This window comes from Passer domesticus, chromosome Z (genome assembly GCF_036417665.1).
Source record: "Passer domesticus isolate bPasDom1 chromosome Z, bPasDom1.hap1, whole genome shotgun sequence".
In the NCBI taxonomy this organism is placed as follows: Eukaryota; Metazoa; Chordata; class Aves; order Passeriformes; family Passeridae; genus Passer; species Passer domesticus.
Window position 1 is genome coordinate 38,910,384 of NC_087512.1, and position 27,711 is coordinate 38,938,094.

General features: G+C 38.7%; 1 long non-coding RNA gene across 1 annotated transcript in view; it reads left to right on the forward strand.

Moving 5' to 3' along the window:
• Positions 1–26,637, forward strand: part of LOC135291163 (uncharacterized) — a 78,529-nt gene extending 51,892 nt beyond the window's left edge. The window contains exons 2-3 of the long non-coding RNA XR_010354032.1: positions 43–144; positions 25,149–26,637. This is a non-coding gene — a long non-coding RNA (uncharacterized LOC135291163). The remainder of the gene's footprint in view (positions 1–42; positions 145–25,148) is intronic.
• Positions 26,638–27,711: the final 1,074 nt, after the last annotated feature.

Below are 27,711 nucleotides of genomic sequence, written 5' to 3' on the forward strand. Positions count from 1 at the left end.
AATTTGTTAGTAAAGACACATTTCTTTTCTTACCCACTGCAGGCTAAAATACTACAGAAATACTCTTCAGTCTTCTAGTTGTAGTTGAGCAATTAGCTGTATTGAGCCAGAATAGGAAGTCCGTGAGAAGCACAGAGACTGGAGGTAAGAATAAAGTGTATGATCAGCTATAGAAAATGAATTTAAATTGAATAGTATAATATTGACTTGGCACATCATGTAGTAAAAATTATGAAGCATAGGACGTAGTTCTTTGACACTATTGATGTCTCAAGTTCCTGGTTAATTTTCAGTTAATATCTAACTACTAACCATTTAGGGACAAAAGATGACTGGGAGTAGTTAGTATAGACTTAGGAAGGGGAAGTCATTCCTGACCAACTAGATAGACTTCTGTGATGAAATGATTGGGTCAATGGACATGGGGAGACTAGTGGTTGTTGTTTATCTTGATGTCAGAGAGGATTTTGATGCTTTCTTCAATAGCATTCTAATAGACTAGTTGCTGGAATATGTTTTAGTAAGTGACTGCTGAGATGGACTGAAATCTGACTGAACACCTGAGCTAAAAAGGTTTTGGTTGGTGGCATGAAATCCAATTGTAGGCCAGTTCCTAGTGATGGAAGAATCAATACTGGAACCAATGCTGATTAAGACTTTGCTAAATTACTGGTACAGACTGTACCCTCATCAAGTTTGTAAATGAAACACAATAGGAAGAAGTGATTGACAAACCAGAAGGCTATGCTGCCATTCAGAGAGATGGACAGACTAGAGAAATGGTCTCAGCAGGATCTCATGCAGTTCAGCAAAGGGAAATGCAAGGTACTTCCCCTGAGGAGGAACAACTCCAGACATACACCAGAAGCCTACCACCAGTTCTGCAAAAAAGGGCTGAGGGTTAGATACCAAACTGATCATTGAGCCAGCAATGCACCCTTCCAGCAAACAAAAGCTTCCTGGGAGAAATGTTCGCAGCAGGTCAAAGGACGAGATCCTTCCCCTCTAATCAGCCCTGGCAAGGCCTTATCTGGAGTGCTGGAGCCAGTTCTGGGCTCCTCAGCACAAGAGAGACATGGAGCTACTGGAGCAAGTCCAGTAAATGGCAATGGAGATGGTTAAAGAACTGGAGTATGTCTGATACAAGGAGAGGCTGAGGGAGTTGGGACTGCTCATCCTGGGAAAAAGAAGGCTACACAGTGGGATAAAAACAAAAATCTTGGTTTTATACTGTTAGTAGTAAATATTGTTTTGTTCCCACAAAACAATCCGCATCTTATCCGTAGCATCTTAGAGAAGCAGACTTTGCACATCCAGTACTGCAGCATTTCCACACAGCAAAAAACAGCACCAGAATTTGAAACACCTTGAATACATCATCTGAATTATGGGGTTTAACATACCCTTTTGATTCTTGCCTCTTTCCAAGTTTCACAGGATGTCAAGACTGATCACGAGGTTTTAATAGGAGCTTGAGTGTGATCTCTCCTCCAACTCAAGAAAGCAAAACAAGGGTCTTCAGCCACCAAATTCCAAGTTTACCTCTTTTTTTTGGAGCTTTTTACCTCCTACCCACAGGGGTGTGAGACTGACCTGGAAGTGATGAGCTGCCCATGTGCACTCAGCTGAGACAATAGCCTCTGCTAGGACAGAGGAGCATCTCACCACCCCAGCATGGAGCTGGAGACCTGGCTGGAAAGGCAATTCTTGTTTCCCAACAGGTCTCAAATTTCTCCTTTTTTTCTCTGTCACTCACCAATCCTATAGTTACTCACCCTAGAAGTTTAGTAGAAAGTTTCTAGCTAAAGATTTTGATAATTAAATTGATTTTAAAAGGACAAATAAGGTAACCCACCAATATTAAAATCAGCCTTCTACCAGCCAGAAACTGGTATGATTCTTTCTCTTGCCTTGCATAACCTAAGTGACAGCCAGGTGTTGTTGCACATTTAATCTTTTTGTTTTCCTATATTGCCTGTTGTAACTTCTGTTTTCATGTCTAAGAGCTGAGAAGAAATGGAAAGTTCAGCTTTGAAAACAATTTGTTCTTTTGGTCATAACAAGGAAAGCCTGCTAGTGCTGTGTGAATCAGGCCCTGCAACTGTTCAGGCTGACCATGTAGCTCCTGCTTGGAGATGGAGAGGATATACTCCAGATATATAAGTATATCCATATAAAATAAGATGTTTTTTTTACTGCAATACCTCTAGCACCTTGGATGTCTTGGTTGTATTTTAGACAAAATAACTTTTGCAGGTATTCTAAACCAGCAGAAGGGCTAAAATAATCTCCTCACATTGAAATGTATCAGAGACTTGTTGGATCAGTACTTCTCTGAGTTGCTCCAGATTTAACAGATTACATTTCCTCACCCAGAGTAGAGACTTAGTAGTTTTCTTTTCTATGTCCTGAGTCTTCTGACAGGTCTTCTCCAGCATGGTAAGACATCCACGTGCCAAGGCAGACATTGCAATTGTACTAGCAGATATTTTCTTTCATTGCTTCAACTGACTTCCAGCAGGGACAAACTATCTTATTGAAAGATGTTCATATTGATTTTACATTTGGGTTGAGTTTTAAGACCAATATTGACAGTGTTTTTTCAGGCACTGTGGTATCTGCCCAGAACTGAGGGAGTAGTTCAAAAAGTACCCTTGAAATAGAACTCTTGAAAAGTTGCTTTACTCTTGAAAAAGTAAAGCAACAGAGAGGCAGGTCTTGATGCAAGGTTGATTGTTTAGGGAATGTTACAGCTAGGCAGCATATGTGAGGTCAAGGATTGTGTTGCAATTGCCTGAAGTGCCCATGTTGGGTTAAAAAGGAGTCTGAAGCAGAGGCTGGCTCTATCTACCTTGTGTTCAGTGTGACAGGTATAAGCAGGCCACAGTCCAGGACTAAGCCCTCATGAACAGAGGTCATGGTAACATTGCGTCTAAATGGAGAAATGTCAAGATGAATGTTAAATCTGATTTGTTTGTCAAAATACGATAGCATCTCTAATCAGTAGGGCTGATGGAGAAAAATAATTGCTGATATTTACACAGATTAGAGCTGCTGTAGCTGCTCCAATAAGAAATGTTTTAAATTAGGAGTTGTCTGGTTTATTTAATGAGAGGGTGGTATGGTGCAAATAATAAATGTATTGAAGACTTAAAATGCTGCTTAACAAGTACTTGGAGTCCTGACTATTTTTGGTATTCTCATCCTGCTGCTACTTTGGAATCCACTCATAAAATAGTTTCATAGGAGTCTCTTCTCATTTTATTTGCCTTTTTAGGTACAATTAGTTCTTAGAAAAAAGTGCTTTTATTCAGATGTAAATTTACAAATCCAACTTTATTTCTGCCCCTTTGACAGATTAAATCAGCTGTCTATGTGTTTTCTTGTAGTGAGACAGTGCAAACCATTTTGAAGTTGTGGAAAATATGTTTTTGTTGAGCTAATTTGCTGGAAAGCTGCCAGAACTTCTCCTCTGGTTTGAATATGATGTTGTGGAAAACAAACATGAGGAAGAGAAGTTGTGAAAGTTGAGATACCCATAGAGCTGCAAGAAGATTGTGGGTAAAGTGATACTGGTTTGCAGAACATTCTAGACACATTTTTAGGATATAACAAGTCTCTACAAATAGAAGGTTACATAGCACACAATGAAAAATATTTTCCTGACTAGAAGATTTCATTTGTATCTATGCCAAAAATAAAATAGTCTCTGATTTACAGTTCTGCTGGCTGAACAAATTGTTTGGTATGGAAACTTTGACAAGCTTTTCTGGCCTTACTTTTTTCATTAGGCATCTTTTTCTGTCCCCTGAAAATATACTCCATGCTGAATTCAGCTCTCTTTATTTCTCCTTTCCTTTTGCTGCTGCTGAGCTTGATCTTTTCAAGGTGGTGAGTTAGATTTAGATTTCAGCCATTATATCTGCTTTTGCTGCCAAAGTATTTTCTTCTTTCCAAGAGTAAGGCTTTTCCTACTGTGCTCTAAATCATTTGCCTTTTTTTAGCACAGTAAAGTTCTTGGAAGTATTTTTCTTTTGGGAACCTCCATCTGTTTAAGGTCCTTGCAGTGTAGCTCTTACTTAAGGTCATCTACTTTTTGTGACTACATTATCCCTGACTGTACCTGATTCGGCAGCATTGGTACCATTTAATGCTCCAGGTGAGATTTCAAGGGGTCCCAGGTCTTCAATCTATCTCTACTAATTATTCTTTTCTTTCTGTGCCCTAATGTGGACACTCTTGGTTAGCACATGGTTATTCACACTGCTCTGAATGTCATCTACTTGACCCAAACCATCACACCACCCAGTGCAGAGTCGCAGTACAGATCTGTGAATCTCTTCCAAATAAGCGTGAATTTTGTACTTTTTTTTTTTTTTTTTTAAGGCGGTACTGCTATGTTAGCACAGTTGGACATCCACCCTAAATATCCCAAAAATGGCGCCATACTGGCACAGCTACTCTGTTCCTGGGTCTGGGATGTATTGCCCTTGGTGGAACTACAGGGACCTCTGTGTTGATCTCTGCTATGCAATATGAACATGCTCCTGAGCTCCCAGAACCCTTGTCACACCAAGAGAAAAATGCAGATGCACACATTTTACACTTGTCTTCATTCACAAAGAGAATGAAGACACATTGTCATTAAAAATTGAATCTGTGTTTTTCAAAAGCCTGAGTTGGCAAGATGGCTAAGAACATCCTTAAAATTTAAAAAATTGCAATTTATAGCACTTGCGACATCCACAGCAGGCAAATGTTTCTCTTTTAATGGAGAATAATGAACACCTGAATAAATACAATAATAAGTAACATAACTCTCCAATTAATACAAAATGAATTTAATATATTGCTTCATCTTCCATGGAGTGTAACATATGTTTGGATGTATTCTGAAATATCTGCTGTATTGCAGATCCCATAGGTATGAGCAATGAATCCTAAAATTTACATTCCATCACATACATGGGGCACTGAGGGAGCCATATAACTTACATTCATTCATCTCTTGCAGCAAAAAACTTTTGTGGATGCCCCAGGATACGGCAGTAAGACCCATGTGTTGGTGTTAATGAGAGCCTTCTTTTTATTTACAATGGCTTGGAAATACTGGCAGTGGAATATGCACTGGGCCACTGGCAGTGGCCCAGAATATATCCCTCAAGCTACAGTAGGATCCTGTAGGCACTGTTGCTTCTGTGTTGACTTCTGCAACGGTTAGTCACAAGTCAGACTGGCTTTGGTAGAATTCCTCTTCTTGAAGTTTGATTTACTAACCTTTTACAAATACAGTAATGGTTGGGGAATGTGAAAATGCTGTGGTAGAAAAACATTTGGTTACTCTCTATTTACTCTGGTGCATCAAGAATGAAGTTAATCAACTTTTGCCAAAGGGGAAGGATGTGTTACTGTTTTAATTTGTTCTTCATATAACTGTGTTACCAATATGTTCTAGTGTTCTGTTTATAAGAGACACTCACTCTTACAGGGTCTCACTTCTTCTGGATTTCTGGATAGAAGTATGAGACACCAGTTTTAATAAGAACCCATCCTAACTGACAAGTTGTAGTCTCTCCTACTATCAGCAACACCACTTAGTAAAAGGGTCATGCTCCAAGTATTTAATTGCAGTCTACAGACAGTTTTTACCATTCTGGAAGACCTAGCTCACAGATATCCCCACTTCTATATTGGTGTTGAAACTATCAACATCTGGTCAACCCTGAGAGCATCTTCATGGTAGGATGAGTGCTATTTTCAGCTCATGTGTCACAATTAGGATATCTGATGATAAGTTAAGAAAAACAAAGAGTCTGAAAGAAATTTTTTGGTTCTTTGATGGCAAAAAATGTCCTTTGCCATTGCTTATCTTTCACATAGTCTCAGTAATGAGGACAAGGTAATTGTGGAATGAATTCCAATGTATTTTGGTCAATGGTGTTTGCATGTGCCTCGCTCCTCTACCCTCTCTAGTCATTACACTAAATGCACAAAGACAGGACCCTTCAGTGCTTCTGTGTTCTTCAGAATACCACTAAGTGCTCCTTTTTGCTTTCCTTGGCTGGTCACTGGGGAGCTGTCCATTACATGACCACCTTCTAAAATTAAGATGGCTTGGAGATTTCTTTTGTGCTGTTACATCCAACATCTGTCAGGGAGAGAAGAGAAATACTTGCAATTTTCAGGCAAGGACAAAGCTCACTAATTCAGGACTAAACAGTAATGAAAAAAGAGAGGAGTTCACAAAAGAGACCTTTGGCCACAATCACTTTAACAGCCCCTGCAGCTGTTCATACCATGTTCAGTACCAGAGATAAAGAAAATGTCCTGAAGAACATGGTATTAGCACAGAGCAAAGACTTTTAAATACATTTGTCCTTGGTGGCAAATCTTCTCAGAGTCTGAATGTGGTTGACACAATATTGTTGTAATCATGGCATGATTAATAAGACAACCAAGGAATTCTTAACTCCTAGATTTAGGAATTCTTAAGCCCAGTCTTCTTCCTGCCTTTGTCAGCACAGGTAGTTCAGTGGTGGCAAAATGATTGTGAAGTCAACTGTCTCCATCCATCTAGCACAGGACTTTGTCTGAAGCACCATTTTCCTGATTTCAGTGTCATGTGCTGGTCCTTGAATGGCAGCTGCCTCAGGAGGGTTGCTACAAAGCACCATGGCATATCAACCCTCGTCTAGACCTTGGAGCGAATTGTTAAAAAGATTGAGGGCAAGATCAGCATTTGTTTGAATTCTAGGTGAATGGCCTCTTCTAAAGGGACTGTGGTTTGGGAGGTGTTACCAGCTGGAACCACTTGGGATTATTACTCTTATTATAAGCAAGCATGTTAGTCTTCAGCCAGACTGCCTAGGCTTAGATCGTTTTATGCAGAATTGGACTGTTAATACACATTGTGCTTAGGGATGGTTTTTTACCCTGCTAATGTCCACAAGTGATTTATTCATTCTGCCTTCTTGAAAAGTGCAATATTAAGTACGTTCTCTGCAAAGCTGAAAAAGTGTACCCTGTTTTCACAAGCTCCTTCTTTTCCACTGGCTCAAGAAAGTGCAAGTAACTCTTGGAACGTTAATGTATAATTATGTAATTTTATGCAGAAAAACTTATTTTCTGTTATGTCGAAAATCAGTGATGATTAATAATGCCTCAGGGTGGTCAATTTTCTGGTCTTGCTGGAAACAGCTTCTCATATTGGAGGACATATATACTCATATTGGGACATATATATTCATATGTGTGAGTATGCCTGCTTTTCTGATCCATTTGTTAATTGATAGTATTTTAATAAAGAAATAGCTCTCACTCAATTTTCATATTAATTAGTCAAAAATAACTGACCTGTCACTCACACATGACTCAGGGATGCTATTCTACCCCTTTGCAAAGCACCAGTGTGGCTGTGCACCAGAGTTTGTCAGGCTGGATCAGCTTCTGGCTAAGGCTATCACATGTGGCTGGAGCAAGATACACTACAGCATTGGTTCTATTTAAAACAAAGACACAGGCACATGCTACATAGATGTGTTATGTCATCATTGGATGGTTCATATTATTCCCTGAAAAAATAATGCATCATTATTTATTATGAAAACTAACTGATTTGGTTCTGTGTCAATTTTATTTGCCATCAATATTGTTTTAGTTTTTGATGGAACCCTGCCAACCTTTCCTGTTCTCCTTGCTCTAACCAAGGCCCTGAAAGCTGACTTTCACAGGCTGTCTGTGATTAGACAGTGGGTTCTCTGTAAGTGTGGTCTCATATGAGCAGCTGTATGTTTTTTCTGTAGAGGGAACTTGTCATTAAAGAACTGAGAAGATGAGTGGGTGGTACCTTGGGCTGTTTTTCTTTTAATTTGGCCCTCATTTACTTTAGACACTATGAAGGAGTCCACATTAGCTGATGGTGCCCACAATTCACTAGTACTGATGAAGGCAGCTTGACAGCTGCATAAATCACTGTTAGATACCACTGATAAATTGCTGCATACAAATTTGTAGAGGACCACCCAAGCACAACTTGGGGGCAGCCTGCAGTCACACTAGGCTTGCATATGAGTACAGTAATGCAAATTTGCTTAACTCTTTATTAGCACTTTGTACAGTTTTCCTTTTAAGAAAGGTGTTGACATTTCTCCACTTGCTCATTTGCTAGACCAGTGAAGTAAATTGCCAGGATCCAGCACCTCCCATCATCTGTAGTTGTGGCATTAAGATTTATTTATTTGTTCCTGCAGGGATACCAGCTTGCTACCTCATTTTGAACTGCACAATCTGATGGTAGGGAGGGGGAGAGGAAAGGGGAAAATAGAAGTGGGCTTCTAGCTCAGTATGGGTACTTATTGTGTGCTAGAGACAATAGCTTGGACAGGGCAAATTGATCATTAAAAAGCTGCAATATGCTGCCTAACAGCAAGGAATTGTATCCTGCCATTTCTAATTGAAGATACAGTGAAGGTCAGGACTTGGTAACATACCCATCAAAAGGAGCAATATAAGAGCACTGGAACAGGAACTTCTAGTGGCTTCTAGTGTGCCAATCAGCCAATGAGGAGCTTGGCTGATTTATTAAAATTTATTAAAAGCTAGACAGCTATTGATCCATTTCCACCTGACGTGAGTCGAGCCCTGGGAAACATTAATCAGTAGCAAGGTTGTATTCCTATCATGAGATATGGGACTAGAATTTGCAAAGCCTGATTCTTATCATATGTCCTATGTCACCTGCAGGGCTGTCTAGGTCTGCTGTGTCACTCAGTTACTGGTCTTACAGCTTTCTTAACAGTGGCCACTGCTAATGGATTCTTGACCTCTTTTCTAATGACAAAAGCAGTATGGTATCAGCAGCTTTATGGTTGCTATGTGTTTTATTAGGGAGTACTTCCCTCACTTTAAAGAAATTAGAGACTTGTGCTACCAGAGTTCATTTTTCTGGCATTCCCATCTCAGCCTGCTTCAGTCCTATAATGGGAAAATGATTCCCTGTCTTTCTTTCTGGTGTAACATTAATCAGAACACAATTATAACACCATCTGAAACATTTTTTTTTTTCCTTTATCTGCTAGTTATTACTACAGACAGTAGTATTTTAAAAAGAGTTCCATATTTCACTCTCAGAGCAGAGTCTGATCTCTAACCTGGATAAATGTACAGAGAGTAAAAACTTCAAAAACATGCATTTCTAAAATTGCAGGTAATTACATAAACAAGTGCAAAATTACAATTCACAGCTGGCTTTTTAGTACCAACAGTCATTTGCATGGGCAATTGCAAAGACTGAGTGAATGGTCATGGTATCAGTAACTGTGTCTCTGTGTGCCTGTGTGTGTGTGTCTGTGTGTGTGTGTGCCTGCATGTGTTTCCGTGCACATATCTGCATCAAGATATGTGCCTCAGTTCCCATGACCTGTCTTGTGAGAAGGAAGGCAAACCCCAAAAAAGGAAAGTATTGTATAACTCTTATGAGGGAGTTATAAAGGGCATTGCTCTGAATTTCCTTTTCCTTTCGAGGCCTTTCATTTCTTGACATACCTATTTCCATTCTATTGTCTGAAATTCCCTCTACATGTCGTGTGGTTTGATTTGACCAGCTTTTGGCATTCGAAAGTCAATTAAAATCTCCTCTGGGATGAGAACCTTCGCACCACTATGCCTTACCCCCAAAGTTTCAGTCTCAAGGAAGTGAGTAGCGAGAAGGAAGACAACCTTCAAGAACTGACATGCTTGTTCACACCTGTGGGGGGAAAAAAGAATTTAAGCAAACATTCACATTTGGCTAAAGCTTTATCCTGTTTAAAAGAAGTCTTTGTGTTTCAGTCGGCCACCAGCAATACTACTTTCAGACTTAGAGTCACTCATATCTCTGTACTGGATATGGTAGATTACTATGTAAAATGACATTGACCATTAGTAAATGGAAGATCTGTCAATGAGGAGTTTTAATTGCGGGTAAAAACACTCCGTCAGTCTCTACTAGCTGTGAACTGAACTGACAAAGGGCCTTCAATGCAAAGATCATTTAGTGTACATTTCTTGACAATAGTCTAATTAGTTTCATGTACCCTTAGCTATTTTTCATAATACGCCAAAGCTTGATATCACACCTTTCACAAACATAAAATCACAAGTGGTTTTGATAAGTCTAAAATGCCTTCATCAGTTTTAAGTATTTGCTGCATTCCCATGCTCATTTACATGTTCTGAGAAACTGGCAAATGAGTGCAGCTTTAAAGGATAACAGGAGTGCTAAATAGGGTGATAACCAATGCCATACCAACTCTCAGGTTACATTTTGACTTGGTACCTCTAAAGTAAGAAAAAACCTTTATTAAGAAAAAAAAGTCTAAACATATTCTTGTGCACATCTGGTTTGGTTTTATTTCTTTAAAATTAGATTTGTTTTCCTCTTTCACAGGAAATATATTTAGGAACAATGTTCATCTTGGAATGGCATGCAGTGGTATGGCAGGCTGACACTTTTTGAAATCTGTTTACTTTCTACCAGTCATCAGTTGCTAAAATGTTCCTGGAATGAACAGTGGTTTTTATCCATTGAGTGTTTGGATCTTTGCATCTAATTATAGTACTTGCTTACGCTCAAAATCGACTTGTAAGCTTCTTTGATGGCTGGGAGACTCATTAGCAGGCACAGGGGAAGAAAAATCTTAAATGAGCTTCTGAAGTGAAACGCAGTGTTTTCCTGCGTGTGATTTCCTGGAACTCAGCTCAGAGTGGCTAGCTGGCTCCTGTAAGCAGTGATACCAGGCTGTCCCTGTGAGACACTAAGCTCACATGCTGGTCCCCTTCCTGCTACCAGCTGCTGATGACCTCACACCATCACAATGAGGCAGGTCTTGGTTCTGGCAGCAAAGCTGTTATGGTTTCAGGTATGTACCAAGGTGGTCCAGAAGATCCTTTTACATTGTTTTGATTCTGGCATCCTCTGGCTAATACAGAAGACACAAAAAAGCCAGCAGTAAATTTTGGGTCTTCTCTGCCACTGCATGTAAAGAAAATTTTGTCTCACAGCTCCAGAGTAGCCATTCCCTGGGTTCAGATGTTTGGTCACAACATTCCTTCCCAGATTTGGTGGCCTCAGTCACAACCAGACTCTTGGCCATGCCTCAGGCCAAAGATCCATGTCCTTCAAATGTCCCAACAGGGCCTCAGTGGGACAGTGCTATTGGAAAATACCGTGAGCTGCACCTTCAGGGGACCATTCATCCAGCCAATGCGCAGGGCTGGTTTCTTCATCTCTTGAGATGACAATTTAGCCATGTTGAGCTTATGGCCTTGGGGTTTCACAGTGACCCTGCTCAGACCCTTGCCTCTCCATAGGTACTCTTGCAACCTCTTGAAATGGCTTGCAGGGAGAACATGATCTCAAAGGATAATTGGTGCCGTGGCACAGATGTGCACTGGAGACAGCAGGGCAAGCACTAAGCCTTTCTGCTCCATGTTACTGAAGGTTCTTATTTCAAGGTTTAGCAGTTAACCCTCCCCATCAGTCATCCCTAAAATGGATTCTGTAGACAAAGCTAGGTTGTGCCAGACACAAAGGAGAATCAGTTCTACTAACAAAAGGACATTTTTATCATGAGTTAATTTTGAGTGCAAGCTGGCCTTGGGGCTGCGCAAATGTCTCAAAACCCTGGGTGCTAGACGTGTGCTGTGGAAAGCCTGCCTCCGTGAGGAGTGTGGGAAAGCTAGTAACCAGTCTAGAAAGGCTGTTTCACAGCTATCCTCAACTGTGTGCTCCTGTATAGGGCATCTGGCCTCTAAGCTCTTTCTGACCTGGGTGATGACTGGGAAGGAATTTTTTTGTCAGGAAGAATGGTGTAAGCAGCAGTCATCAGATACTAAGTAGACTAATGAATCCTTAAACCAATCATAGGCATTTTGAATATTTAAAATTATTTATTGTTCCATAATACTTGCCAAGTAAGGCCTGTGGATGATTCTTTGTCTTGTGATTTACAAGCTGCTGCTAGTGATTCTTCAATGCTTAAAATACATGTTTGTCAGCATTTTGGAGTTTTTTTGGAAGAGATCATGCAGTACAAAATGTCTCTGCTCCATGGTTGGACAATGGTATTTAAATTGATGGAGTCAGTTGTGTTTACCAGCTCAAGTATCAGAGTCCACAAGCATTTCCTAATTTCCACAGAGAAATTGTTGGCATCACCAGAATTCCCTCTGAACAACCCAGTAGCATATTTGAAACAATCAAAGAAAAAGGAACTCATTAAAAATCTAGGGTGAATTATTGCTCTTAATTTGAGATAATGTTTCTGGAAGGGTTTTGAGCTCAAGTTCATGGTTATATAGAGACATCACTGCCTAGCAGGATGAGCGTTAGGTTCCTTCTGACTTCTTTCTGTTAAATTACTTTTAATGAGGCAGGCCACCATCTGGTCTGATGCATTTCCAGATGCTTTGTTTTAGGGTGTTTCTTATTTAAATCACACATTAGTCAGAAACACTACCTTGCTACAGTACTAAAGTGATGGCCTGATTAACTGGGCAATAATTGAAAATTTTAACACACACAGGATCTTTACAAAATAACCTATAAACAACTAGCTGCAGTCCACATTTGCTACCTCATGGAATGTCCTTGAAAAAATGGAAGGGGAAAACAGCAACATATCTCTGACATCTTGTTTTAGCTATGAAGAAACCAGGTAGTTTTTAAATGGCTTTTGAGAAGCTAATGAGAAGGTAGCAAATATTGCAAAGAGATTGCAAAGCTGCACAACAGCTTAGATTCACTTAACAGCCTCTTTAATAGGGGCTTTCAAAAGATTTTTTGTAATGAAATTGAAGAAACTAGAAAATTACCATCAGTGTGATGTGGTTAAAGACTCCTGTTTTCTGCTCTTGTTTTCTTTTAATTAATTTATTGTCTGTGTTTCTTTGTCATTAAAGCTCAGCTAATCTCCTGTATCTTGGAGCCAACATTTATTGACAGGGTGGAAGGAATAAAAAACTCCCACTGACTCAGTGATAAGTTATCTTATGAAAGATCACCCTTTACAAAAACTTTCTCTGTTCATCCTTCTCAGATGTTTTGAGCTTTGGTAAGGATTAAAAGGGGAAAAAAATACAAAGAAGGATACATGCTTAGACTTAAAATTGTCCTTTGGGAAGGCATGCAGCTAAGTAAAGTCTTCTTCTCCAATCACTTACACTCATGCGACCCCAAATGAATTACACAGGATTAAGGAGAATAGAGTCAACATAAAACTAGGATGCAAAATAGAAAAATCATTCCCAAAACAGTTTAAAACATATGGGGGTTGCAGTCAAATGGATCAGGATTTTAATAGATTTTTTAACATGACTGCTGTTCACCATGTAATCTGAGCACACAGAAACATTGAAATTGAAAGATGGAGCCAAATTCTGGAGCTACAACTTGTGAATATAGCAGAAGTACAGATGTGAGGTTGGCTGCTGGAGCACAATTATATCATGGCTTTGGCCAAGTTTTGAAGTAAAACCACATTATATTTTAAGGAGGTTGCAACAATAGGAGACATCAAACTTTATGGCTTGGATTTATTTCTATTTAATATGTAGTTTTGTCAGTGAACTCTCCAAAGCCTGTGTTGGTATTTCAAGTGGAGCCCATGAGTATAATGCTACAGAAATTACTGGAAGTTCATCAGTTGACCCAGCCATAAATACAGAATTGTAACTGCTTCCTAAATTGGGGTTTTACTTGAGCAAATGGATAGCTTTGAAATACTTTATAAGGAAATAACTAAAAATGTCCAAAAGCTGAGAATTTACAATTTTTTAAAAAAAATTATTTTCTTTACAGCTTTCATGTCATGGAAGTTCCTATCAAATTTACTAAAATTTGGCTGAAAATATATTTCAGCTGGATATGATCCAGCGTGATCTCTGATGATCCAGACTTCAGTTGGAACAGGAACCAAAAAGCAGTGCAAATCTTAACAAGGCTTCCATCAAGTCCAGAACTTTCTGGCAGAAGATACGATATCTTAAATGTCTTGATCGCTGTCTCTCACTCTGCTAGGGAAAGAAAGTCTAGGATTCATAATAGTTCTAAGATAAGAGTGCTGGTGAATCAACATCAACAAGATGAATTGTAAGTCAGTGTTCCTAGCTGTAGACAGGTATTTCTGAGGAAAGGTGAACCTTTGGGAGGTACTACAGAAAAATAGTTTGAATTTGTACACAAATTTGAACACTCTCAGAACTCCTTGTATGGATTGTCTGTTACCAAGAACGTTATAGGAAAGTTTTCTTGGATACAGTCTTCCTTTAGTGCTGTATAAAGAGTGGTGCCTAATATCTTCCAGATTAAATACAAGTTTGGTCCAAATGTTGGGTCCAAAACCTTTGTCCAATGAAATCTAGAGAAAGCTGGATCATCTTCTGAAGTGGTTAAAGAGATGAAGCCAAAGCTACAACATCAAAGGCAGGCTTAAATTGTGTTACTTATTTAGGTGGAAGGATCATACCTTATCCTGTGAAGTCTTTTGTCCTTGAGAATACATTGTCATACCCTACTGCAAAGATCTGATTCTTAGCCGAGGAGCACATCCACTGCCAGAAGTAAGATAGCCACCAAGGAGTTCATTATAAAGTTGGAGTTTTCTGCCTTGTGGTAAGGAACATATTGTTATCATTAGATTATTTTAACAAAGGGAATGTCTGACTCACTTTCATACTGGTGTTACTTGTATTTACAGATTCCTTGTCCTTACTGACCTCTGAATTTCAGAAAGCAGCACGGAAAATAAAATGACTCATTACAGAATAAGTGTTTTAACTTAACCTTTTAAACAAATTAAATTCAGAAAGCAAAAACTTGCAATGAGGGTGATGATAGGACTGAAGGAACCCTGAATAAATCTTCAAATTTGAATATCGAAAAGGATACTCAATAAGAATAACTATACTCCATAATGATAATAATAAAAAACCATAAGAAACACCTGATATTGCTGGAAATAGGCTTTTCAGCAATTTCTGGACATGAATGGTAAAAACAGAGACGAAAGAAGTATTACTTAAGTTATGCCACTAACCCTTGGCCACACAGAGGCTGCTTGTTACAGATAGTAATTCAGGAAAACACTTCTCATGCCAAACCTCTTGGAAATCTGAGTCACAAATTTCTCAGCAACAAGGAATATAAGCTGAACTTTCTGTTGTGAAAACAACCTCCATCCATGCTTTCATGAGACATGTAGTGTTAAGGGGGTATATTTGGTCATTTTCTCACTACACATTGGAGACTATCCTTTCCCCCAGCAGATGTGGGGATTCCAGCCTTTCCTTGTGCACTGAGAAGAGTATTTACATATGGACTGCTGTGTTGTGACAAAGGAGTTGCCACTTGACTTACTGCAACACTATAAAGGAAAAAGATTTCTTTTATCAAATGACACCATAGCCATCCTTTTCTTAGCAAGTATCAAGACATTAGAAAATAGAAATCTTCTTATATCCTGACTGGAAAACCATCTCTGCCTGGTATACATGGGAATAAATAATATGAATGGTCCTGACATACCCAAATCTGCTTTCTTTGACTGGCCGCTATGGTGAGGTGCAGAAGCACCTAAGCTTCATCACTCTCCTGCCCTGTTCATTCTCTCAAACATCAGTAGTGGAGCTCTACAATGCTTGGACTTTATCCTATCACATCTTTCACTCCACAGTCTTAAAGAGCAGCATGAACCAAACTCATCTTGGTCCTTGAATTTCTTGACACCTTACTCCATACTGATCATGGTGATTATGCCCAGCTTCTCCCTGTGACTTGGTAAGTAAGTAATAAGACAGAATCATCTGTATCATCAAACTTATTGTTATCACCAGTACCAGTCACCTCAGCCAGCTGATTGTCCTAGCTTAGATACCTCAGTTCAATAAAGTGGCAGAGAGCATGCCTCTGATGGATGTTATTATGTGTACAAAATAGCCTTTTTTTTTTTTGCTGTAAAACCCAACCAATCAACCAACCAACCAACCTCAAAAGACCTCAAAAAACCCCCAACCCAAACCTCAAACCAAACCAAACCACCCCATGCCTTTTAATATTGAACAGACGTAATTTTTTAGGATCTTTATCAAGCATGACATTCCACAAACTGGGAACAGTTTTTGATTGTATTTTAGTAGCATTTTAACTGCAATGAATAGCCTGGACCCAAATAGTTGCATGAGAAATGCTCCCAGCTGTAACAGTTTTCTTCCCGGAAATAATACCATGCTGGGATACCAATTCAGCATTGATTGAGAGGGATGAGTGTTGGATCATGCTGTCAAAGCACATTTTATTTCTGATCCATAGGGTAACATAGCACAGTTTTGTAAAAAATATTTCATATGCTTAGGTAGTGAATTTCTCATTCAATTCCCCAGTCCAGGTGATAGAAGAAAAAGACACTGAATCAATCCTTTCTTGATGAAAGGCTAAGCCATCCTTTAATTATAGCCAGATTTATGGGAAAGGTGTACTCTATCTTCTTTGTCCTTACATGGAATTTCACAGTTTCTCAGTGTTGTCTACCAGAGTTACATACCTACTTCCTGTGCCAAGGTGCTTATGTACCTTTAACACTTGTAAGCCTAAAGAAGGAAAAGATTTTGGAAGTTTCATGTTTTCATCATGTGCTGCTCCTGACAACAGAACAGAATGATCCTCCTGAAGCCAGTGAGTATAGGTGAAATGAAGTTACGTTAGGAAACTGCTGATTGAGGAACGCATTTATAAAAGCAAAGTAATACAACAAGAATCATCTTATCCAGTGACAAAAACATCTAAAGCTCCAATATGCAAAGTCTGAGCAAAACATGAGATACTCTAGGATTCAAAAGGCCTTGGGTTAGCTCTGACAGCACCACTGTCATTTGATCCTACTGAGACTGAGACTTGAGATTAATGAGTGGCTTGCCTTCTCTGAGGGTACCATTTGGGATGCTGGTCTGAAAGTTGTCAGCACGTTGCCTTCACAAATCTGTAATCAAACATATACTGACATTTCTTATGGATGTAAGATATGTCTCTGCCTTTTTCAGCCATACAAGTACTTCATTTTTTACTGTGTGTGGAGAAAAAAGGAGAGAGGAAAGCTCCTAGGTAAATAGGTAGTGAACACAGCTTTCAGAGATTGCTGAAGTTAAAAAAGCTTAAATGATCCTAATCAGATTTAAGAAAATTACTTGCAGCAAGAAGCTTATATAAGTAAGCCAACTCTCTTTTTTTCCATTGGCAGAAATTATAAGCAGCAGTAAAAGGCCTTATTTCCTTTCCTCTTTTGTTTAGGAAAACTTCATTGTTGTGAGAAAAGTTTGTTTAGGCCCATGAGAGTAAAACTGCTCTTCAGAATGATTCCACGTGTTTGATATAGTGGATGTGAGAATATAAGCTGCTAAATGAGACACCATGGTGTGTTAGGAGGTCAGGCATTTTCATAAGGTTTTTTTGTCCATGATTGCTTTGTGATACTTACCATATGCTTGAGTTTCAGTACCATGCAACTGTGAGACTTCTTCTGTAGTCCTTTAGCACAAGAACCAGAGAGTTAATTGATCTATTTGATAGAGAGTTAAAAAAATGTAGCTAAACATTTTATTTTTATTGTTGGCAAGTAATCAGGAAAAGAGAACTAGGGTCGCAAAATTAAGGATGTTTGTAGACACAAAAGCATGCTGTAGTGGTACAGCTGATTCTCTTTATGCACACCATAATGAGATACATACCAAAACTTCAATTTTTTCCTGTCACATTCCTCTTTTTCAAACAATGTGTAATACATCCTTGACATTGACATACTTGCTCCTTTGAGCAAGTGATCACTTTAAACCATACCTGTAGTCTGCTAATGGCTATTTAACACCACCTGTGTTATCATTCCAGGAATCTTCTTCTGTCATTCTGACACTAGAAAGTACAAACCAGTAAGATCATAAGTCTTCCTCAGGTGTGAGTCCCACTCTGCTCACAGTCTCACCCTTGCAAATTCAGACTGAGGTCATTGATAATAGTGGGGCTGTTACAAACTGTCATTAGCTTAATTGAGAGCAAGGCCTGTAGGGCACAATAAATTTCCTCTATATTTCACATCAGGATAGGGATGCAGGAAGTTTGATCAGCTGCAAGAGCAGCATTGTTCTGAATTCCCTCTTGTAAGGACTATGCAGGTGCAGTTAGCTTGGGTTCAGTTCATATTTGTAGGGCTAAATTAACTGGCTTTCTTTGGAAGGGTTAGTAGCAGTCCATAACAATTTCAGGTCCTATTCAAAGCAGAGGCAACTTTCCCTTTACTTTCTGAGGATCAAGACTGGATTCCTGCTGCTTGCTCCTGTGAGATGTTGAACGCCTCTTTTGAATTGTGCAAATGTTATTGAACAGCTGTTATAACGTATTTAACACTTTGGGGAGACTGGGCCAGTGTGCATCTCTTACCCCTGTTAACAAGTGGCTGGTTCAGGTAACTGTGCTCCATTCTTTTGGGTGGACAAAGGTTCCAGTGTTTGGTGCACTTCATCTAGGTGACCAGCTCTTTAGAAATAGCAATTGATCTAAAGAGTAATCCTCTCCAGGTAGTAAATGGCTCAAGATGCATGTGGACCTGCAGAAATTTCAGTGTGTTTCACATATACATTTTTTTGTGTGTGTGTGTGGGGGGGGGGTTGTTAATTTTTTTGTTTGTTTCTTGGTTTTATTTGGTTGGTTGATAAGTTTGTGGGTGGGTTTGTTTTTGATTTTGTTTTTGGTTTTTTTTGGGGTGGGTGTTTGTTGTTTGGAGGGGTTGCGTTTTTTGATTTTTGGTTTGGTTTGGTTTTGGTTTTGGTTTGGTTTTGGTTTTGGTGAAAGAGGAGATCCATAATCATAACAGGTTTGTTACAGGGCACATTCCTAACTCCTCCCTGTAAAAAGCCTGATGGCCTAATATCAAGAATGTTCCTGTAAACAGCTAATACCTCACTATTTTTCCCTTCGGCATGCAGGTTCTATTTTAAAAGGGCATGAAAAGTGAACACAACTGATATTTCCAGTCTTACTTCAACAGTTTGCTGACTGGCCTTTCATGCCAATATAGACCAGAAATATATGGTAGCTTCTACAGATGAGTGGGAAATGCATGGAAATAAAGAAGGGAACAATGTTTTCTAGCTCATGTGCCCGTTTCAGATTGTATTTGGATCACTGTTTCAGCTGACAATGTTCTTAAAATTACAACAGCAAATCCCAACTAATTTTGTTATTTACACTGACCATTCAAATTAAATACTGAAATTATTTTTTCATATAAACATTTGTATGGTTCCAAGTTTCCCATATTGAGGAGGTCTTTCCTGGTTGAGGTTTCTAAGCAGGAATTGTTTTCCCCCAAACATTTAGTTTCATTAAACAAATTGATGTTTGACTTTGGTGCTCTTTCAGAGAAACTCCTACAGCAGCACTTTGGTGAACAGAGTACCTGTTCAGGATCCTGCTTAACTGCACACAAGGCACAAGAGACAAGAGAATTATGAGGTAGAAATAAGAAGAATTTTCAGAAATGCTGTTCTTTGTACAGAGGGTTTTTCCTATGATTTTCCTCATACCCTTTCCAGTTTCTAAATTAACTGTATAATTTAGCTGACTTTCCCCTCCCTCTTCCAAAGTCCCTAACAAGTTTATATTTGTCTATTAATGCAAGTTGAGTCCTTCTGTCTTCCAGCCTCCTCTCACAGTATCCTTTACCATATCATATTTTTCAGTTCTCTGTAATAAACCTTTTTCTCTCCCTTTCCTCATCCATCTGTCCCCATGTTGCACAGACTACCTGTTTAAAAAATCTCCATGTTTTCTTTTGTGTGACTCTTCTGCATCAGAACACCTTCCCAGTTCTTGTCTTTCCTCAGACAAAGTCACTATTCATTCATTACTTTGATGCCTCTCAAAGCTCTTTGATGCTGGTTGAAGTCTTCATTAATTTGTACAGACCATTCCTTAACTGCTCACTGATGACCTCTGTCTATCACTGAACTGTGACTTCCTGAGGTGGGAGCTAAATTTTCTTCAGTGAAGAGTATAACAGCTTAAATCACAAAAGAGAGGAACACAAAAAACAAACGGAGGGACAGGGAGAAAGGTAAAAAACGCCAACAGAATATTTCAGCTTGAACTGCAAGTTTGTGTAAACAAAGTCAACACTGATACATTTCAATGGATGAAACTCAATTTCAGGAGACATAGATTTCTCACTTCTCATTTTTTATCAGTTTTACTATATTTTCTCATCCTTCCCCAACCCCCAAAATGAGGATGTTCTGCTAAAAATTATTTCCTCCTATATCATTCAGTGTATCATGCCTTGCAGAAGTAGAACAAACCAGGCTTAGGTGATTCCATCAGCTGAGAGACTCAATTTCAACATCAAACTTGAGATTTAATGATGCTGAAAGTTGTTCAGTTGTTGTGTATTTTGATTCTGATAGATCATACTTGTAGCTTACATAAAGAGCTGCAGTGTCTTGGATTACTGATTGAGTTTTTCCTGTGAGGCAAACTGTCTCTGTTAGATGGATTTTTACTTTGCCATATTGATCTGTGGCAGAGGAAGAACAGGTGCTTATAGTGGAATCCCACAGCAACAAAAAAGGAAGAATAAACAGGAAACATTTGTTCCTTACATGCCATTGCTGATTTTGAACATTTCCTTCTATTTGAAATACAGCTTGTTTTATGAAAAAAAACCCCTCAGTCTGTGTATCTCTTAGTTTTCTCTTTCAGCGATTTCATGGCAATCTTGGTGTTTTGGAAATCTCCAGATTGTACCTGGACGTCAACTGAACCTCACTGGGGTAGAGGCTGTTTGCAGATGCAGTGTTTTCAGCCACTCTGTGCACTTTTACTAGCTGGTTTTTGTGTCTGTGTTGTGAAGTCCTCATGGAGTGAATGGTCCAGATACACCTCTGTGTTTAATTGAGATGCTGAAAAAATATAAATACAAAACAGCGTGGGAGGAAAAACACAGAGGTCTGTGCTTCTGTCTGTTAAATGTTTTATGAGAAGTATAATCAGACAAACTGTCAACCCAAGAAGTAAATTAAACTAAGACTGTGTTAAAACATTGAGGTAAACATAAGATAAAAGTAAAGAAGGGCAGAAAATGCAGACTTCATGTGTCATTCCATCTTCTGGTATTGCTGCTCTGTATAGTGACATTTCACGTGGGTGAAATGTCGCTATATGACATTATATGACTGTTGTGAAAGGATCTTCCAGATAGAGTTTCACTTTTAACTTTGGCTTTCCTGTCTCAAGCTTGTGTATGTGACATTTTGGAATCCTGTTTTTTTTCTCTCCTGTCTTCAAAAGTGACTAGAAAATTTTTTATGCAGCTTTTCTTTACAAACCCTGACAGATGCAAACTGTGCCATACACTGAGCATCTAAATCAAGTTCAGTACACACTAGTCCAACAGTGTTTATGCTGCCAATTAAAGGCATCACTTTTTTGAATTATACAGGGAGTGAAATGATCTCTGACAGCTGTGAATTGCAGAAAAAGGGCTCTATTGTTCAAAGAACTGCCTTTAATATAGAGAACCCCTTGCTAAACTTTTGATTACCAAGTATGGCAAACATTAATTGGCCATAAACTTAACAAGAATCAGTTCACTCATTCCACAACTTTTGCTCCACTCCCCCACTTTCCTTCTCATTACTTTCCATTAGCCTCTCCTAGCAAGTGCCTAACTCAGAAACACCCCACCCCCCACATTCCCATGTTTCCATCCTTATGCCTTCATGCCTTCAGCATTCTCACTATTTTATTTAGTTCTTTCAGTCATGTTTGCTGTGCCAGATGACTTCTAAAAAAAAAACCAAACAAATAAAAACACACAAAAAACCCCAAAACAAAACAAAACAAAACTAAAAAAAACCCAAAAACCCCAAAACAAAAACAAACAAACAAACAAACAAAAAACCCAAAAAAAACAAAACAAAACAAAAAAAAAAAAAAAAAAAAACCCAAAACCAAAACAAGAAAAAACCCAAACAAACCAGGCTGAGTACAGACAACCTGGAAAACTCTCATGAATTTATCATAAGTCTTGTACTGTACTGCTATGTTTCTTAAAATCCAAATCCCAGAAATATTTTAAGAGGCAAGAAGGTCACACTTTACGCCTTTGAGTATAGCTATCTAGTCCATAGACTTTCAGAGAGAAGATAAAAAATGTTACCTGAGCACTTCCTAGAAAAAAACAAAGTGTAACACAGCACCAGAAGGTATTGCTTTATTTAAACCTAATACTCTTTATGCAAATCTCATGGTTGCTGGATTCCAATTTTTAAAGGAGTAGCAACTTTTCACAAGCCTGAAACTATACATGTAAATCCTTTCCACCTAGTATTTGCCTGGTGTGCTATGCAGAAGATAATAATAGATTATGATAATCACAGACAAATCCACTTCAGCATTCTTCTAATAAGCTTTGAATTTTACAGACAAACAAGAGAGTTATGAAGAGGAAGAGATATTTTTAATAAACAGTAGCAATAACAGTAACAGTAACAGTAACAGTATTGTTCAAACAGTAACAATACTCCTTTTTTGACTTTTCTATAAAGACTTAATTTTTTGGGCTTGTAAAGGTCTAGGAAATATATACAGAAATGTAGAGGGGAAAATTGGAAACAGAAGAGAACGAATGTCAGAAAATGTTACGTACTATGATTTTGAGTAGAAATTTGAGCATGATGTTAGTTTTATAAATTATAAAAGATATCGCAAATTCATTTTGGGTATATATTGGTAGAAAAAGCTGCATCATGCTCTGGGCATGCACATATGCAATATGTGGTTCTTCATGTGGAAGCATTATTTAGATGCATTTTACCATCATAAAATGAAATCAAGGCCATTTGTGCTAGCTGCTCTGCAGACCCATTCTACTTCCTGGGCCCCTTCTGGATGAACTATCCAACTGTGCAGCAGGAGGAGGGATTAAATTACATGCCGGGGGCCAGAGAGATGGGGACAGTTCACTGTATCTGGTTTCTCAGCGTCTCCTGTGACAGCTGAATGAAGTTGCTCACTCTGTTTCTCTGTCATTCTTGCCATATTTTCTTTTTTTGTGTCATCGTTCTGTCTTGTAGATAGGCTGCAGTGATTTATTTTTAAGAATTTAGTACCTCCTGTGGCTAGGACTAGGCTTCTGAAATACTCTGATTTTTTGTTGCTGACCTTGACAACAGTATCTGCTATGCAAACAGAAGAAGTGCTGCTCATAACATCCTCGTGTTATAAGACATAATCAGAAAAGGGTGTATATCCTGGCTGAATCTTTCCTTTTCATATGGCTTCAGACACTGAGGCATCTATCAGCAAGTGATTTTTAAAAGGGAAAAAAAGGAAGGAAAATAGTCAATGAGGAAGATATGGACAAATGACAGGTGATACTAACCAGTATAGGATGCCTTTTTTGTAGGATCAGAATTATTATTTTGACCTACTGCCCAGTGGTTGTGACTCTAATGAGTCACAACCACTCTAATAATTCAGGTTGTCTGTGAAGAGTTCATGAGGTGTTATATCTTCCCAGAGCAAATACAGACCTGTTAGACCAATCTCAAATTACTAATAACCAATAATTACCCACGAGAATCTATTGCTGTGATCCATGGCTCTTCAGCGTATCAACAACAATAGTGCAAGTGCAGCATTTGAAATGAGGATGTGGATTAGAATTTGCCAGACTTTCATTGCCTGAGGTAACCAAATAAACAGTTTATGTTAGTAATGTCCTTGTACAAAGATTGGCATAAGTTTAACTTTAAGATCTTTTCTAATAGCTATTAGTCTCATACTCATAAATGTTTGGATTTGTGTTGTATTTATGAAAATCTTGCAAAGAGATTACTATGATGTAGCAACCAAGCTTAAATAATGGTATACTTGCATATATTATGCTGAATAAGAAATGAATGTGCAAATGGCAGATATAAAGGCAGAAACTTATTTTTGTTTTCTATTAAAAATATAAGGAATTAAATCGCACAGAAATTAATGTATGTCAGACATTTGTTTATGGTAGTTTTTAACAAAAATTGCTATTTGATTAAGTAAATGGCCTCATTATAAAGTAATGGTTATAGATTATGGTCATGTTTGGAAATCAAAGTTATTTTATGTGTTCTGCACATACCGACTATGTCAGGCTTATGGACTAGTGCATTCTTATTTTCCACCATGACTTTCCCCCAAAGAAACTTGTCTATTTCATAATGTTATGAAATGTTATTGTTAAGAAAAATAGGAAACACCCCTCTTCCTTGACTCAGGCCTATTAACATGTGGAATGTGAAGTGCTGAATCTTTGGGCTAGAAAATAATAAAAATATATAAGAAAAAACCCATGACAAAATACAGATAGTCTTCTATTAGGAGCCATATGATTTGCAGTTTGAGCAATGGCAGGTAATTGTGGGTCTGCAGCCTGTCTTTTGTCTGGCTGATCAATGGATTGCATAGCAGTAAATAAATCTGTTATTAAATGTGATACTTTTCACACCAGCTTAAGTCACATTAGTGAAAAGGGAATACCTTTAAGAGTGAAAGTCCACCAGGATAAATTCTTTCTCTAATGCTCTATTGAAGTATGTAATAAAAAGCCTTCCTCTGTGAGAGCAGGTGCAGACATTTGTGCAAGGTGCTCTTCAAGTGAGAGCCATGGAGTGCCTGCATCTTGCAGGCAGCAGAGAGCTAAGGGGGATGGGAGTGTTGCTGCTCCCTCCTTCCCTTCAGTACACTCCAGGGCTATGGCACTGGCTATAAGTAGACATCACTCAGAAGGTGCTTGTCCTTAGTCAGTGTGAGATGACATTGGACTTTCCATCCACAATATCTGCAAATCAACATCTGTGAGAGTTTGTTTGCACTTACCTGACTTGCTGAGGCTACTGAGGCAGGAGGGAAGAGAGGGAAGGTATATTCTTTCCTCCCTATTTGTTTAAACACACTGCATTAAGAAAACAACACAACCTGACAAGGCTGCTGCTATTACAGAAGTATTTCTTGGTTGGCACCAGCAGCATTGCCAGAACTGAGGAAAATCTTCCTGCTTAATTTGTTATTGTCTGTCTCACTCCAGAAAATATCCAGACCCTTGTGGACTTCACAGAATTTGCACTCTTGATCCAAGGCTGCTAATGGCTGTGACCCATGCCCACGTCAAAGATGACAGCTATAGAGTCTGTGACAGGAGGACTTGCAACAAAGCTAATGACAATGCAAGAAGAAGGCAAAAGGAAAAGAAAGGAGAGGCTCCTCTGAGAGGACCTGAAAATCATTCTAATTCCTGCTTTGAGCACAGAATTGAATTTCCAACCTGAATTATCTTATGATCCTGTAAAGTGCAACATGTAACATCCTAACACTTTCCCTGGAAGTGTTCAAGGCCAAATTGGTTGGGGCTCCAGGAAAGTTGGTCAAGTGGAAGGCATCCCTATCCATGGCACGAGGTTTAGAACTAGATCATATTTAAGGTGCCTTTCAACCCAAACCATTCTATGATTTCATGATAAATGAAAGGCATAAGGTGACCACAAAGTCCAGAAGACTCTGGTACTGTGTCCCAGAATGCACTCCACTTTCTCATCAAGTTACTCCTGTGCAGTCATGGAGAGAAAGATAAAAAGGCTGCATAATTGACATTGTCAGGTTAATAGTTGGACTTAGTGATCTTAAGGGTCTTTTCAGCCTAAATGATTCTGTGACTCTGTGATTCTATTTAGTTTGGGTTCCCATTTGCATGAATGCCAGTACATTATTTGATTGTTACACTTAGTGTCTGATAATGCTTGTATATTTTAGCCCTTGAGCAAAGAAGCAAGCCCCAAGAAACCCTAGATTTCCCTCCAAGTGAAAGACAATGCCTAGTAGTTAACTTTATTGCATCCTTTGTAGATTTCACTCAGTATTGTAAAGGAGGATAATAACTTGGCATTTCCTGCTGCACATCATCACAAGGACTTAGAGGATAAAATCTGTGTCTGGGACAGATGCTGACCTGGATTAGTGAAAGAACCTGAGCTACCAGATCCTTTCACACAATGCCCTGGGGCTGCATATTTGGGTCATAGGGCCTGACTTTTCTCCAAAACTTGCAAATGGAAAGGAAAAAATAAAGCAGCACACATCTGCTAACCAAAGTTTTGCATCAGAACACCACCATCTTCTGCATGGCTGAAGCTACCAGTGAAATAAAACACTTGAACTAAGGTATGCAAATGTGACTGTACACATTACAACTTTGGGTTTGGGTTTCTTTTTTAAGCTTTATTAGTATAATTCCGTTAATTTTCCAGTAGAACAATATATTGAATTCTCTATAATAGTTCTGACAAATGTTGACTTGAGACACTAATTTTGTAATATGAGAAAATCCAAGGCAAGTAACAGCAAAAGAAACTGATAATTCGAGAGTTTCGAGGCAAACAATTTCTTTGCCCAAAATTTCCATACAATTTCTGTGCACTAACAGAAAGGTTATCTCAATAGGGTTCATAGGGGGAGCTGCTCGTAAATCTAAATATTCACCATGTGATGCAGATTAATGTAAGAAAGACTAAATAATAAAAATAATTTAATGTGATTGTTGTGTCTGATCCATCTGTAAAGGGTTTAATACTTACTAAGGGAAAATACATGTCAAATATGGAGCTACAATTTATGCCTACATTTTCATGGACTTAGTGGAGCCACCCTGGCTCTCCCTAACTGAGTATGAAACCCCTTGAAGCTCTGTGAGGAAGTACATTTTTCAGCTGGAAAAGTGAATCCAAGTCTTTCAGTCCTGGGCTCTGAGCCAAGCAACATAGCTTTAGCTTTTCCCACATTCAGCATCTACTTGCATTTCAATAGCAAAGCCTGGAAACTGTCAAAAAACGCTCTGGAGGTGGATCTGGTCCTTGTCTGCAGCTACATTACTGACACATATATCAGTGCTTTCAATACACTTACAGTCAAAAGGCTTTAAAGTCTGTGGAAAATTGTATATACATCTTTTAACAAGAGAAAAACAGATGTTCTTACAGTCAGTATTATGGGAGTCAGAGTGCTCTATCTGTGTCACCCTTAGCTGCAGGTCTTTTGAAAATTGGTCTGAAAGAAAGGACTTTTTAAAATGTATATGTTTATTAAATGAAGAGCATCAGCAAAGCTAAAATTCTCTGCATTTTCACAAGCTGAAAAGGCCCTGCCTTCAGAGGGGGTCCAGACACATTGGCCTCAGATGCTGCTCAGGCCCATATCTGAGCATTCTTTGAGTTAAGATTTCCTTCTGTGTGGATGATACAGAGCAGCGAGTAAGGGCAGAATGTTTTTTAGCGAGGAAGAAGTGGATGCTCACTATTAAAAGTTTAAGTGAGTGAGGATACCTATCAGGTTGGAATTCCAAGCTTTTCAAAGTCAGTGGGAATTTTGCCATTCCTGGAGATCCTAACGTATGCCTGTGCCTGCTGAAACCACAGTAAGGCAGACTAGCTTTCGTCTTCTGTCAACTCCATAAGCCTTAGAGGACATGTGTTTTGAATGGAAATGATTTAAGTAATATTTAGGTTAAAATTGCTACATAAATAGCCTTTCTCATAGTTGTTGTTCTTTGGTATTGGAGCACTTCGGCCACAGCACCAAATATTCTTGCCAGCACATAT